Raw genomic sequence first — 16,356 nt, 5'->3', positions numbered from 1 at the left:
TGCTTCTTGTTTGCAAGATGAGACACATAAATCGTATTCATTGGAAGCAAGTGTTGCTGTCATGAGAGGAAGAAAAAAAAACATTTTTTAAGTCTAAATGTGAAACTGATAATTCATGAATTCCCTTGTGCTGGAAATGTATTTCAGCCACACCAGTGTTTTCTCACTGAAAAATCCCGACTCAGTTTATTTGCAAAAGCACACTGTTCCAGTCTCTCCACAAACCCAGAAGCTCGTGTGTGGCTTTACTTTTAGAAACCAATGCCAAGAGTCGAGAAAGAGAGCAAGAGAGTCTCTAAATGTTTATGAGCTGCTGCTTCAGGCCTTTGATAGTCAACGTAATTAGGACTTTATTCAAAAATCACATTTCAAAAAGACTCAATTGCAAGTATAACATATTAACGGTATAGAATCTATGGATTTGATTAACCATTTGTTTACAGTGAGACACCATCTTCGCTTATCGCTGCCCCAAATGAGGACTTAAAGCCAAAGTGAGCACATTCATTATACATTAATTAGAAAGATAGTTATGCTGTTTATCACAGTGCTCCAATTCAATCGTAATGCAGTTAAGTGCAGACACTGCTTGTTCTTAAAGGCTGTGGCACTGATAAGAGGAATATTACTTGAAATGATACCAGATTCTAACAGTTTGGTAGCTGTGAGGGTGCAGAAAAAACTGAGGAATTCAGTTTTAGATGTAGTTAGCAAAACAGGCAGATGTTATTCTGTAATTGTCATGTGCTCAGCAGCTATCAGCTACAAGGAACATTTTGCTCTGGAGCCATTAAGATAAATTTTTGGTTGTGTGTGGTCAATATAAGAGAATGAATAGGACAAATTTATCCTTCATCATCGTGTCCTCATCAATGTTTCTGACCCTGTTGTCTCTAGTTCAGTCTGTACATCTTAAATATTCAATGTCTTGTCTGCGCAGTTTGTGGAAGAGCATAGCTGTAAAATATAGAGCATCTGAGCTGTTTACTGTAAGAAACAGAGAGCAAAATGTATTCCTGCTGCAGTGCACCTTTTACTTATTGCAGTCAGAAATAAAACAGGCTTCCTGGCCACATATGGAATCTGTCATCTTTACCTTTTGATAGTGAGCAGGTTTCCTATCGCTTCACATAATTACAGCCCACAGCACTTGAGTCTGTGACTTCAGTGAAAGTGTGGCGAGTTGAGTTTTTCTTCATACTGGAGAGTTCAGTAGCTGCTGGCATGTACAGTAGCGCCCCCAGCTGTACAGCTTATAGGATTTCAGGTTGGAGTTCATACATTATGCCCACACTGAAGTTTCACTCCTCATGCGGTCTTGCCAGAGTGTTTGATTTGACGTTTATTCATTTTATCCCTGCTAGCACAGCTCCTTCAATTAGGGTGTGACTAAAAACTTCACTTTTCGCCAAGTTTCTTTCCTCCTAAATACATAGAAAACACTGAGACGGATTTGACAGCCGCCCTGCGCCTCTGAGCATCTTTGGTACATTCTTACTGTATTAAACACTAGAAACATTGAATCAGGGATCAAATGTGCTCCACCCCCACCCGCTCTTAAATCTGGGGATTTTTAAAAAAGGGGGAATAATACGGTTTGGCTGTGCGATGAAGTCACTGGTAAGACATGCTTTTTTTTTCAGCTAGGCGGCTAAAGTTATCATGAGACTGACACAGCATTTTAGGCTGAGCTTGCGGGGAGAGAATGAAGGGGATTTCTGCTGAACTGATGTTAACAGCTGGAGCTTTAATACTTCGCAGAAAAGTAGGATGCGCAATTTTGTGACAGCCTGTTTCTCCACGTTTTTTTTGTTTCATTTTTATCTCTAGTCCTGTCACACTTTTTCCAGTTCATCTCAAGAATTTAAAAAAAAAAAAAAAAATGAAAATGTTATCTGTTTTGGTGCAGTGGAAGCCGGATAGGAGCAAATTTGATCAACCATTCAAGTGACTGACAGGATAAAAAGATTTAATCCCTTTATTGCTATACTTTTGAAACTGCTCTGAGACAAACAGTGGAAAGGCATTTTAAATCTGATTGTATTTTGCCGTGCAATCGTCAATTGTTCACATCTATTATATGCAGAAGCTTTTTCTCAGCTGCAATTGTCTCCTTGAATTATACTCAGTCAAATAGCCATCTGTCATGATCCTTCCTGGCCTACAGTTTTGCAAGACGCCCAGCAGAAGAATGTAGATGAGTTGTGATAGGCATCAGAAGGCCTTATCTAACCCCCCTTGTTATATAATATTTGATTTCTTATGACCAGAGAGGCAGGGGGAAAAGACAATGTAAGGCAGGACTGACAGGACACACTCTGGCATTATACAACAAGCGGTCAAATAAGGACAAAATTCAAATATGATTGTTTTGGAAATAGCCAACAGCATGTAAATTGATGGAAAGAAAGTCTCTCAGTACTCCAGTGTGATGTTTTTTGTGATGTTTTCCACCTCGTCGCCATGACGGGGTCACAAAAATATTAACACATGCCCAAGTGTAGAGTGTCAGGAAAGAGGATGCATGTTGAGTTGCTGGCTGGCGATGGCTGCGCTGCGTGGATGTACTTCTGTCCCTGCAGGCTTGTTGCTTTCAGAGAACAGATGCTGGGCTGCCGGGTTTTTTGGTAATAGGGCTGACCTGTGCAGCTCCCTGCAGAGGAAACGGAACCCTGTTTGAATATCCTGAAACTTAAGGAGCAAAAGCTGCTGCAGCCCTCTGTAGCCCCTTTCAGGCATGCACTCCTTTCCTTTACGCTGATGGCTACTGACGGATTCATATCTGAATGAGCATCCTGGTCACTTTTCCCTAATAGTTTTGATGGCAGCCTGACTAGGTTAAACTTTTAGTAACATTCCTGTATTGCTTTCAATCCAGCACAAGTCTGAATTTCATACGGACTTACTTTGAGTTGTGGGAAGCGATTTGTAGAAGGCTCTTTTTCACATTTCTGCGCCGATTTTGGTCTAAAAGCATCAAACGGAGCACACAAAAAACCCACAGTTTCCATGCTAAAATCATACAACACCTTTCTTATTCACTTTGTCCACCAATTTTACATCTATTACAGTATGAAGGAGCTGTAAAAATAACACTAGAAGACAGATTTTAACAAGTCAGATTGATGAGACTCACCAATAATGAATGTCAGTTAATTTTTGACTGGGCAGGAACTGAAGTTTAGTTTGTCGCCTCCAGCTGTTTGTAGCAATCTTTGATCTGAATTTATTAAATACCTCCAGGATTAGACACCATCAGGATCCACACAAGCGTCTCCAAACAGAGAGGTCCATGCCTTTCCTCATGTTCCAACAGCTGATTACCTAGAATCATAAATTATCCCTGACACGGAGACAGGATCAATCAAACAGCAGGTCACACAATGTACTTTTTTTTTCACTTCAGACAGGTGAGCTGTCACAAGAGTCACAGTTCATCAGCTGCTGTAAAATCATTTGTTACATAGCGGCTCTCCTCGTTTTGAGTCCTGATTTCCATCCCAGCCGTCGTGATATTTTGATTTTGTTGTTGATAAAGTAGCTGTTAGATCATCATTGCATGTCAAAAATTCTAAGTTAACCAGCCTGTTAGTTATTTGGAGAGTTAGTGTTTGAGTAAATTGATATTAGTTTAGATTTACTTGTATGTTTGAATGATTAAGCAGCAACGTTACATATCTCATGTCTAAAAAAGGCTCAAGTCCGTGGTCTCTCTTTCTGTCTCAGAAAATGCTCTCAGCCTCAGAAATCATGCAAGAAAAACACATTATTTCATTGTGAGAAATTAGAGGATGATAGTTTCTCGGGAAAGAGATTCATTGTTTAACTTTTATGACACTTTTCTTTCTGGTTTGATTGCAGCATTAAGTGTAATTTACTCTTCCCCGCTCATTTGTAGACACTCATCAAAATCAGTCAAGTCAATTTACTTAATGTTCTCGGAAATAACAATAGAAAAAGTATAATTTTGTCATAAAACATACTAATGATTAAATTACAGAGAACTAGAGAAAGCCGGCATATTAAAAGCAGTACGGCTCCCATTTAGTGAATGCATGTATTTCACATATTTATTGTATAGCTTCACACTGTGGCTATATGGAGCCGTATAAAGGCTATAGATGTAATGAGAAAGCAGCGAAAACAAATTTGTCTTTTTAATTTCTCCTCTCTTGCTCTCTTTATCCTCTCAGAGACAGAATATTAATTGTGATTGGGACCAAATGTTTCTCAGCGCTGCATATTTCATAACGCATTTGTTTGTTGTTGTGTGATTCCCTAAAATCCTTTGACAGGCAGATGGAGAACGCTCTCATATCAATGGGAAGTCAACAAGGGTACGCTAAGTTGCTGATTGAGGCCCACAGTTCACAGCGAGACAGCCGGCGGTTAATGTGATGTGCAACCAGCGAGCATTAATTATTTATTGTTGAAACATTTTCCAGGGCAGCAATAAAGAGTGCTTTTATCGATAGGCAAATGCCTTATATCTTTAGGGCTGTTTTATCTCCCAATTCCTTGCAGACATATTTTGCATATTAAATATTCTGAAATACAGATGCCACACTCCATCTAGCTGTAAAGCTCATTTTTATTGGGGAAGCGTATTTGTTCATTTTTCTTTCAACATTACATAAAACATCCGATAAATATTTTAGTCTCATTATTCTTGGCTATTCTAAATGCATTTTATTAAGAGCAATAATTCTTGTCTTGCACCAGAAGGCACAAAAGTGCACTTACGGGCCAAACACAATTAAGCTAAATGCTTTTTATTGCTCTGTAAACCTGATTAGGAATCACATTTCTATGACAACAAAAACATGTATTTACAGTTATTGCTTGTTGGCCTGCACTTGGGATGATTTGAAAGTGTTACATAATAAAGAGGAACTCTGTGACACAGAGACAGACAGAGATGGAGTGATGGGCAGATGTGGAACAGGTGGGGAAAGAGAAGAGTCTGAATTGTGGATGGATCTAGTCTCTAGATCAGCTGATGGATTTTTAGAATTTCTGTCATCCATACCACTTTGTCAATGTCTATCTGTCTGTCTGTTTCCTCTCTTCATTTTCAGCTTCTGAGAGCCTCTGGTTTATATTGTGATCGAGCAGCAACTGCCGATGTTGCCAAAAACTGCAGTTCCTCAAATGGCCACTTGAGGCTGGCTCCAAAAGCGAGTCAATCCCAGTAGACTCTCATGTTAAAATGCCCGACTTTACAGCAGAAATAAACTTGTTTACAGCCTAATGCAAAAAATGGTTTTGGTTTCTATAGTTAATTTCCACATTCATGACACCTCTGTGGGAAGTGACTTTTTATATAACGCATATTTAAATTATATTAAGGCTTAAAATTATGTATAAATAATGGATTGGAGCCTTTAAATGACAGGTGGGTGCCATCACAAGTCCCATGTCCTAGAGATGTTTGCATGGCCTGAATTAACACCACTCATACTCCAATTCTTTGCCTCTTTTTCGATTACCCTGGTGTTAGGTTGAGTCTAATTTGACTAACTGGATGTAGACAGTGGGTATAAGTCTGCCTTGTGGCTTTCTCCTGCTCTTCTGCTATCTACATGTCACTGTTTTCAAAATCCCTTTCACTACTGGACACAACAACAATGACCTTTAGGCTAGCAACCTAACACACTGAAAATGTCAAGTTTTATGTGCAGTAAGGCAGCCCTGTAGTTTTTTCCACATTTCAGTGACAGTGCTGGTCTCTCTACATACAAAAAAATCCCTTTTGGCAGAATGATGAGGTCTAGTCAGACCATTCTGTGCTGCAGAATAGTCTGGCTATGCAAGACTAGGCAGATGGAGCCACCACCTAAGCTTCAAAACCCATAGTTTCCATATTTATTCACAACTTTTGAATCTTATGATCACAGTAATTAGACTTTATTGCTCAGTCGCATTCTTGCAGCACCTCTGCTGAGTTATGACCTATTAGCGTCTTGGTTTAGTGAAATAGATGCGATTACATGACAAGAGGACACTGACTCTCCTTTATCTTTTCTCAGGCTTTATTTATCTGGGAAACCCTGCCTGAGAATGCACTACCCTGCGTCATACTGATAGATGCCTCGTGGTACCCATGGACTGTACAGCAGTCAGCAGTCAAAATGGTGCAACTGCAGCCAAAACAACTGGCGGCTTTGGCCGAAACTCAGAGTCGCATGCGAGGTCATGCACTTCCTGATGTTTGGAAACAACATGGCCCTGACAGAACACTGTTTAGGATTATCCCACTGAAAACAAACAGTTTCAAAATACCAGTGGGCTTTTTGCTTGTTAGGGGTTATTGACAGTTGTTCTACAAGGAGTTGTTATTAGAAGCATGAAAGTCTCAAATACCAGAGTTCATAGATGCGTCTGTGTTCATCATAACAAAGTCAGCATTCAACTGCTTGCGGTGGGTTATTGTAGATTTATTCAGTGGGTTCATCATTTTTTCAAATCTGTTTTAAAATGAGCCACAAGGACTCAGTCATGCCTCCCCACAAATCAAGAAATCACAGTTTTGGGGCATCGCTTTGATGCATCGTTGTTTCTTTGTGTTGTATTTGCCATACTTTTTTCAAATTGTTACCTTTCCGTCAGCATCTCTGACGATAGGAGTCTGAGATGAGGTCACTGCTTGAACTGTCAGATCACAAAATACCCTGAGCAAATTTCTGAGTCATATTCTTTAGTTGTGAGCTTGTATTTGAAGCTTTCTTACTCTATGTTGAAGTTTCCTTCACTGTTTCATTTAAACTGCTGCTCATATTGCTGTATAATCTGTTGCCCATGTTAACGAATACAAGTTATGTTGCTTCCCTAAAATTCTCGAAAATTGCTCAAGTCCCTCTTCTGTATTTGATTAAACTTCTAGAAACTCATATATGTGTATCAAAGTTGTGTATTTAGGAGTTTGTTCCATGAAAATAATCCATTCCTGCCTTAAAATGACTTAAACTGCAGCATTGCTTTTTCTCTTTCCACCCATCACTCTCTCCTTGCTGCAGCTCGAGCACATCAGCTCACCTTCAGCTCTGTTTGAACACTGCAAGACTATTCTACATCACACAACAGGAAGTTGTCATATTGGAGTAATTGAGACCGACAACCCCCATATGAAACCCTGGAAGTCTGAATCTATGTTTTTGAGACTGTCTTTGGTACACTGTCGTTTTAAGATGGAAATACTCAACCATGGCTTTGACTGCTTATTTCATACATGACGTGTCTTCCAGCATATAAAACAACCAAATGGAAATGTTAGCAAGGTAAAAAAAACAATAACAACTTGATTTTCACAAAAGGATGTCTTTAGATGATGTGAAAAATAGAGATAGTGCTATTAAACAATAGTGCACTGTGAGCGTATTTTGTCTCCATTATGTGAGGTTTTGTTCCCTCTGAAATGCCAGTATTTTAAGAACTGACAGCTTTACCCAGGGGCATCCTGCCACTAGCTGCTCAGTGAGAGAACCACTTCTCTGATTTACTTTACTGAGATGTTGCTTTACTGAAATATTTCTGCTCAGTCCTACATTCAGACCTGTGATCTCGACATCACAAGCCAAATTTCCAAACCTCTTCCAGGTTAGCTGGGTATGATGCAGCTGCCTACTGTAGTGCACGGCTTTTGCTCTGTTAATCTGTTTTGCCTTAGATGACCCTGTCCTGGCTGTTGTGCTTTTTGCTTTTCATTTCTGTATCTGGGGGACTGATCAGCACTGACCAATCGTCACCACAGAATGATACACTCAGTCTCTCTAGAATATAAAATGTCTCACCCCATCTTTGTGGATGCTGCCACTTTAATTCCTTCATGCATGTGTGACTCAAAGGACAGATAGACTAACAGACAGACAGAAGCCGAGTCATGTGACCCCTCTGACCCTCTGTGCTATGTTCTCTGGGTGAGTTATGTCTCATTGTTCTGTTCTGTCACCGTTGCAGCGGGCCACAGGACAATCAGACTGGCCTCATAGTGCCACATTCGCTTCTCCAGCCTGGCTCTGATCTCACACCTCTCACTTCACATTCTCATTACTTCAGGCTGTTATTAATTTATTTAATCAATAGCTGTTTAAGTTCTCCACCCCAGAAATCCATAATGGCAGCGGATTCACCGAACTGCTACATCACGTTATGAGTAGGAGCTGTCGTGCCTCTGCAGGCTCAGATGTGTTTGCACTGGGTTAAATACAGGTTGTAATACACAGCGCTGTGCATTACGCATTACATAATGTTTGCACGGTCATCATCTTCAAACAGTTCTCGGTAAACTAAGTAAGTCAGAACTTCAATAAGGTTTATCCCCATGCACTTTGGCAATATTTGATGCTGACTCAGAGATCATACTTGTGCAGTGGCTCCATTGTTGCCGTCGGCTAAACTCCCAAGCCTCCCGGTGGATGATTATGAAAGTGGCTTTAAAATAGAGAACAGCAGCTCACCAGGGCTTTAGATGATTTGAGGCTAAATATATGTAAAAGGCAGCTTGGTCCACAGGCTAGAGTGGGATCTAGGTGGGTGGCAGCCAAGGCCTTTGGTGCCTCTTTTTTCACTCTGCATCAGTTTGGTAGAAAGATGCCCTATAATCCAAAACCAAAAATGTGAGCCAACAAGACTCTCACTTCTGAGTTTTGAAGTGAAGATAACAGCAGCATGTTTGACTGTCAATTCTATATGATCCAGGGATTTTTTTAATTTAAATTTTATTCATCATGAACACATTTATCAACTTGGTTTATATTTACACGGTTTATATTTATTGCACATTATTTTAACACTGTAACACAGATGTTCAGTATTTTTCAAGTCACTAGTATCTTTTTTATTTATTTATTTTTTTTACTTATACCCACTAAAGTATCACTACACTACTGTGTAGTGTTTGTTCCATTTTGAACAATAGCCCAAACACAGCATTATTGGAAATTTTATGTTGAAATTGTGTTTTTCTAAATGTTGACAAAGATTTTTTTTTTTTTTTTTTTTTTTTGCAAACGTATCAATTTAAGATGAATTATCAATTTCCATGATTACTAATAAATCTACAGTGGGCAATTTCTAATTTTTGATTCTCTTTAACCCTCTCTAATATAGTTGTAAAGAGATACAGGAGCATTTTAAGTATTTAATGATTGTGGGCTTCCTGCATATTCATGAAAAATTTTATACTTTGTATGTGTCTAAACAGTTAAATAATTTGATTTTGAAGAATTTCCACAATTGTAATATTCTTTAAATTACTTTTTACGACATTATAGTGTGTTAAGCAATTCATTCATTCATTCATTCATTCATTCATTCATTTTCAATCCATAATGATTATGAATGCACAATGGATTTAAAGTCATATGTTAAAACAACATCTACAAATATATGTTGAGTGTAAAGCTGAATTATTTTCACATTTTTCCATTATATTTTTTTTACAGATATCACAGTGATTAGTATATTGATTGTGTAGTTAACACTTTCTGTTTTTGTTTTGTTTTGTTTGCTTGTTTGTTTTTTGGCATTTGGATTTCAGCATCGCTTCACAAAGGATGTTTCACTGGCACAACCCAGTCAGCATATCCAGCAACAGCGCAGCAGCTGGATTAAAGTGGCAGAGGTCACATGACAAGCTGTCATGTCAGATAACAGAAGTTGTCAGAACTCATCCAGTTCTCTCTCATGATATGACTCATCTTTACAGAATCACGCCTGCCACATCTGCCTTTTGAGAGACTTTTCTTTTTTCATCAAAAAAAAAAAAAGCTGTCTTTGAGATCATGAAGCTGCTGCGTCTCTTTTCCCGAATATGCATTTGAGTCACTGAAAGCAAACTGCCTGTCATTTCACTCTCTTGACTGAAGTTGTGTTATGCAAGCACATTCGAGTTCGGTATCTTCCAAGACACACAGGTGGCTCATTCAGCGGGTGACTGAAGGATCGGCTCCTCGGTGGCAGACTGGCACAGGCTGAGGCACCAAACTGAATAGATCCAGGTGTAATCCTCACCTGCTCTCTCACTGTTAAATCCCCAATGTTTTGATTTATTTTGTCTCCCCTCTCCATTTGTTGGAGTCTCTTTTCAGCAATGGAAGGATTTAGCACTGAGGGATTAGTCAAAGAGGGCCCTGTTTATAGTGTTCATGCCTGAAGAAATCAGCATTTCCTCTCTCACATGGCAACATAAGTTCAAAACACATTCACAAGCACATCCACATACAGTTTCATACCTACACACCCATGCAAACATTGCACTGTATACACATCATTGCACCTGCTTATTGTTAACTGCTTCACAAATGACTCTTTCCCTGAGTCAACATCTCTTTCTCATTCTTTGTTATGTGATTAAAGCAGCCAAAGGAATAAAATGCTGATGCACAAAGCCTTCATTGCTGGCACACCTGAGCTGCAGAGGGAGTGACAGAGCACATTTTATCTTTTCACGCTTTGAAGTTTAGTTGTTTCGTGCGTCTGAGCCCCTCAACAATGAAGCACAGTTGCGAGTGTCCAGATCACGTCTGTCAGTGTGGGGTTTTTGTGCTTGTGTGCATAAGAGGAGGGGTCTCATAAAGGAAGGAGGCCTCCCCGCTCCCAACACATGGTGCCCAGACTAAACAACAAGACGAATGTTTCCTGAATTGAACTTGGCATAGAGGAACCCCAATCTGCCCGCTTGGCTCAACTGACTGACTGAAAGACTCGCATTCAGAGCAAGAGAAAGGAGAGGTTAGAGGAGAAGAGAGGAGAAATCCTTACAGTGGATTTGAAGAAAATGCGAGGGAGAGGTTTGGTTTGTTCATTTTGAGTTTGGACTCCACCACAGAAGCATCAGTGGAAGGAAATGTTATAAACCAAACTTACTTGAAAGCAGTGGTGGGGAAAATATTCACATCCTTAAGTAAAAGGACTAATACTCTGTTACAAATAAAAGTAAAAATGTTACCTCAGTAAAAGAATGTATGTATAATCAGGAAACTATAGTCATGCATAACTGTTAAAGCAAGATTTTACTGTAGTGAATGGTCAGTTGGAGCTTATTTTGAAATGTTTTGTAGACGACTGCAGCTAATGAATATTTTCATTATTGAGTAACCTGTTGATTATTTTCTATATCAATTAATATTTTTTAATTTGTGAAAATTCTAAAAAATAAAGTGAGAAATTGCATCATAGTTACCAAAGCCCAAAGAAACATCTTGCCACTGCTTGTTTTGTCCATACCTGAAATTAAATGCAATGAAAAGCTGCAAATCTTCACATTTGTAAAGCAGGAGACATTAAAATTGTTCCCCTCGGACTGTACGTAAACATAGAAAATCATCCTTAACAGCGGTTTTACGGGACCCATCTATCATGCAAAAGGGTCACAACCTTAATTATACCTAACTATTAGTCTAATCATAATTTAGGCAGTTGTGTTATATAAATATTCTTCCTCTGTATAGTTGTCATGAACAGGGATATTAGCTATCGAGACCAAAACTGTTTTTTGTATAAGGCTGTAAACATGTTTATTTCTACTGTAAAGCTGGTCATTTTAACATGGCAGTCTATGGGGACTGGGTAAATTCTGGAGGCAGCCTCAAGTGGCCATTCAAGGAACTGCACCTCTAATTACATTTTCCCCAGAGACTGGTCTTCACATTAATAATGACTTAAGTGATCAACTAATTGATTAATGGAGTCACTGTTTCAGCTGTAGTTATATAATTACTTGGGTAGTTTAATGTTAACAAAGCACATTCTACCCATATATTTTCTGTTCAAAAGTGGAATTTGTAAAATAACTTGTAACTACAGTGCTCAAATAAATGCAATTAGGTAAAAAGTGAAGTATTTGTCTTCATAGACAACAATGTCAATCTACATTAAAAGAAAAATAATTAGTTCTTAGTAATTTATAATGTACTTCAATAAACTCAACCCCTGAAAAAAGAAAGAGAAATTGAGGGTGAACAAGAAAATTACTGTTCAAAACTGTTTATTTTAAATGTTCTTCAGGTGATTCACCTTTGATCTACCAAACTTATTGTAGCTGTGTGTGCAGTTTTCCTGTGCAGTCAGGGATTATTTTCTGTATTTTCAGTGTTTCTTCTTTTGGTTTTACCTCCGTATTAAGTGGTTTACACAATCAGAATAAATTGCCTGCTTGTTTGGAAGCTGTCAGGTCATCTAACCAGTTTCTGTGTCCTGTTTGGAGAGTAAAATGTCACCACATGTAAACAATGAATAGTCCAAGTTGTATTAAACTGGAATTATCCTTTACCTCTATCCTCTGAGTGGAGATGTTTGCTTTCTGCTCCATTGCACAGCAGTTCACCTCCTTTCTGAGCAGATTGTTTTGCTTCTGAAAGCTTTTCCTCAAAAGCATGACACATTTTAATCATTACCAGCCTCAAATGTGGCCATGTTGGTCTAAACACTTCCACAACCCACAAGGTGTTACCATCATGCGATGATGGACCTGTTAACAACACCAACAAAAGCCTAGTGTGCTGCTGTCAACCTGTCTCCTCCCACACGTCACCTTTCACCTCGCCGCCCTGCACCCACTCACTACACCTCTAGCCTTTCTTATTCTGGAAAGAGCTGGGTTGCATGTGTTTGGGGCAGCTTAGTGAAACAGCGAATTGGAGCTTGGGACTTTGGGGTTGAAGGGGTTGGGGTATCTTTGGTGAGCACTTTTGGCAGGCTCTGGGAAAGGCGCCTTGTTGTGGAGACAGAGCTCTGAGGCTCTCTGGGGGCTCCGATGGGCCGAGCCTCATTGCGGTTTGTAGCAACAAGCTGTTGGATTTGGAGAGAAAGTTCCAGACACACCCCCGGCCAGTCCTTACTCACCACTCCTTCCCCCTTCTTTTCCCTCATGCCTTCAAAAAAGCGTATCTGTCTCAGTAAGACGTTCAAGCAGGAAGCCCCCCGAGCATGCGTTTTTACTCCCACCCTCCTCCTCCACCTTTCAGCTTGCAGTCTCAGCTACTATCTCGCAGTTCTTCTTCTGATTGAGGAGAGCCAGACTCCGGTTAGTGGCAAGAGGTTAAAAAACCTCAGTCAAGAGGGGAACTCACACACACACACACACACTCAGACGTCTACATGTGACAAACCCCTGCCAAACAATGGTTGTTGGCTGAGAGAGAGAGAGAGAGGAGGGGGCAGTGGTAGTTTCTTGGAAGGCCTGATTGGAGCATAAACAGCAGCCCAGGAAGTGCTGAAGTAAGAGAGAGAGAGAGAAGGAGGGAGGGGGATCAGGGGATCTGCCGGGAGAGAGCAAAAAAGTTTTGGGACTGCGGCAGCGTGTTCGTTTGTGTCACTCTGTCCGACGAAAGACTTCAGCGTTTTTCCATCAGGACATACTGTATTACAGCGAGCCAGAGAGGAACGGTGAGTAGCTGCATCTCGCACAAGGACACACAGATGTGAACTTGAAAATGCACAGATGCTCAGTCCTACTTCCTCCACAGAGTCAAATTGAAATGCAAATATCCTCTTCCTTCCAATTTCCTTCCTTATTACCGTTGCATGCAGTGTCATTTTTTTTTTTTAATATTCCGGAAGGTTTCGGAGTGGTATTCAGCACAGTCTTTATAATAATGTGTGTGCTGTTTGCTGATGGTTTTCTCTGGCCCTGAAAGCTGCTTGTTTTGCATAGCTGTTTTTTTTTTTTTTTTTTTTTTGTGGTGCCTTGAACTGCAGCCAGTCATTCAGCTCATGAGGCAAAAAGGGGACCATCTAATGTGTGTGTGGCTGTGTCTAATTAAGCTGATGGGGGGAGAAGAACGCCGAGGGTCAGACCATGAGAACAGAACGGTCACTTTCTGGAAAACACAGCCCTATTTGCATCAACTCTCTGTTACATTAATTGAACTTAAACTGACTAAGCAGAACTTTTTCTGCCTTCTGAGGGAAAGTAACATCTGTATCATCAAACATAGCTGGCTGGGGATCAGATTTGCTCTAGATTTGGTCATGTGTAGTGCTGTGATCAAGTGGATCGCTGCATTTTCCCACAGGGTGTGATGCTCCATTCCTCACTTGCAACTTGTAAGTCACTGTCACTCACACTGCATAGATCCACTACCAAGACAGAGCAGCAGACTGCAGTAAATGGTGATCTCTTTTTTTTGTGCTATGCCTGTTAGTGCCTACTATTTCACAGTTTGTCACTACTCTCTGCAAATAAAGTAGAATTTTAAGCATTTTACAGCCTTAACAAGCCTATTTTCCTGTCTGCTTCTCCCCGGTACCGCTGGCATCGCATTAGGTTTTTCCATTGCTGAGTACATTTACATCTGGAAAAGAACTGGTCTGCCCAAGCTCAAGCAAATGGAAAAATCAAAGTTAATTTCACAGCTATTCACATGTAAGTGTGTGATATGAATCTCACTTACTGTCAAACTTAGTTTAGAACGTCTGTTTTTATCACTGTATAAACTCCAGATGAAACCAATAAATAATCAGAAAAAGCAACATCTTGTCAGGAAAACTTTCCTTCCTACATTTGTCCTTGGGTTTAGCAGTGTTTTATATTTAATTCTACAGTAATATTGGGCTTTTAAGCCTCCACCAACCCCTTTTTTACCACTCAGATGTTCAGGGAAGGGTGAGATTTGTTGTCTCTTTCAGCAATGAGTACAACAACTTTAGTCCACCCCGCAGGGAAGGAAGGTAAACAGGCCAGAGAGGAGTGCCTCGTCAAAAAGACAAATGAGTTTGCGCTCTTGCACCCCTTCCAGCACCCCTAACCCTCATCCTTCATCGCTCGTTCCGGCGCTTTGACAACATTTGACTGTCTCTCACAAGTTTTTCTGTGCTCTGCTGATGTAGCAAGTTGTCAGTTTCTCACAAGACCAGAGGCAACTGTTACTAACTGTAAGGCAGAGCTTCGGCTGCCAGTTTAATTCAGCCGGGCTATTTGTCTAAGTGCTAGCATATGAGGCACAGGGATTTAGGCAGTGTTTTTACAAGCAAAAGCACACAGTAGCTCCTGACCATATGCCTCCATTTGTCCAATTTCATTAAGAGACACTAGGGTTAGGACTCTACTGCTTGGTTTCCTGGCTGGACGAGTGTCTTGCGTCAGACGTAGCACATCGAATCTGTGCAGGAGATCAAGCACTAACTGGGGCCAAATGTATTAGCTGATGCAAATCTGGAGTTCTGCGGTGTGATAGCTGCCACGGGACATCGAGCCGGGTGGAAACACACCTGGGGCAGTGGCATGTGGCCGAGCAGCCCTGAGGCCGGCGAGGGGCGGGCAGGGTGAGAGGCCTCACCAGGTGTTTCTCCTGCGAGCTGTCGGCACTGTCATCCTTCACCGGGCCCCGAGCCAACTCATGCCACGTCTCATTGAGCTTCAAGGTTTGATCAAACCTCATTATGGAGCTTTCATTTCAGCTCCTATTGACGGCTGAGTTATGGATGTGATAAAACACACTCGCATAATGGAGATCCCCAAAGAGTTGGTGAAAAAGAAAGCAAAACTGTGAGAGAGTAGTGAGCTACTGTGTGTTTTTCTGTTGACTTGAAACAGAAGACATGCTCATTTTAGACCTCTTTATCAGCTGGTTTCATTGGTGCTATTTTAAGAATGAAGTACTTTGAATTGTTTAATAAAATGTGGGTATTTTCCAGAGAAGCATGCAGTGATGAAGGTCATGAGAAGTGGCTAAATGCTCTGGAGAACAACCAGCTCCCAGGACAAAAACAGACCTTGAAGCTCAAAGTTTTTACAAAATGAATGAACTATCCCTTAAAAGCTAAATTTGATCATTCATTGTAATTCTCGGTGTCAGGTTTTACATAAACCTTCCTTCTCTGGTGGACAGTGTCCGCTGCTTATATCACATCAACACTCTTTTTGTGAAATATGCTTTAAAACTTAGCCTGAGGCAAATTATGTTCTCAATTAGCTACGAATAACAGATCTCATCCTCGAGGAAGATTTACTATGATTTCAGCAGCTTAGACCAGAAGCTGTCCTCATGGCCAAAACAACCCGAGTCTGATAGAGATGGGAATTACAGCAAGGTACAATCGTGCAAAATCTTCATCACATTAATTGACTTCTACTTGTTGTAAATTGACCTCATTGTGAGCCAAATAATTTTCTGCGGAACAGCTGAAAATGCTCTTTGAGCAGCTTTTATTTCGGCGGTGGAGGTAAGAAAGTAGAACACCTTATCTTGCCACCCTTCAAAGTGCCAGAAGATAAGTCATTTTTTATTACACACATAGACTGTCCATTCCTCTTGGATGCAAGTGAAATGACTTTCTGTCAGCTGCTAATGGCAACATTTTAATGACTTGTAAAGAGAAATGTGACAGAGCAGCAGAAAATGATTTAACAAGGCA

General features: G+C 40.3%; 1 protein-coding gene across 14 annotated transcripts in view; it reads left to right on the top strand.

Annotated features, from left to right (window-relative positions):
• Positions 1 to 16,356, top strand: part of si:ch211-285f17.1 (sickle tail protein) — a 115,760-nt gene that overhangs the window by 34,955 nt on the left and 64,449 nt on the right. Inside the window, exon 1 of one of the 14 annotated variants that reach the window (XM_035956391.2) lies at positions 13,232 to 13,386. The exons of the other annotated variants lie outside the window; for them this stretch is intronic. The gene's annotated coding sequence lies outside the window, so the exon portion shown is untranslated. Of the gene's footprint in view, positions 1 to 13,231; positions 13,387 to 16,356 lie in introns of those variants that run through there. 14 annotated transcript variants of the gene reach the window in all.

The sequence above is a fragment of the Amphiprion ocellaris genome, chromosome 22 (genome assembly GCF_022539595.1).
Source record: "Amphiprion ocellaris isolate individual 3 ecotype Okinawa chromosome 22, ASM2253959v1, whole genome shotgun sequence".
NCBI classification, from domain to species: domain Eukaryota; kingdom Metazoa; phylum Chordata; class Actinopteri; family Pomacentridae; genus Amphiprion; species Amphiprion ocellaris.
Note: the sequence above shows the minus strand (reverse complement) of the source record. Positions and strands in the feature narration are given on the sequence as shown.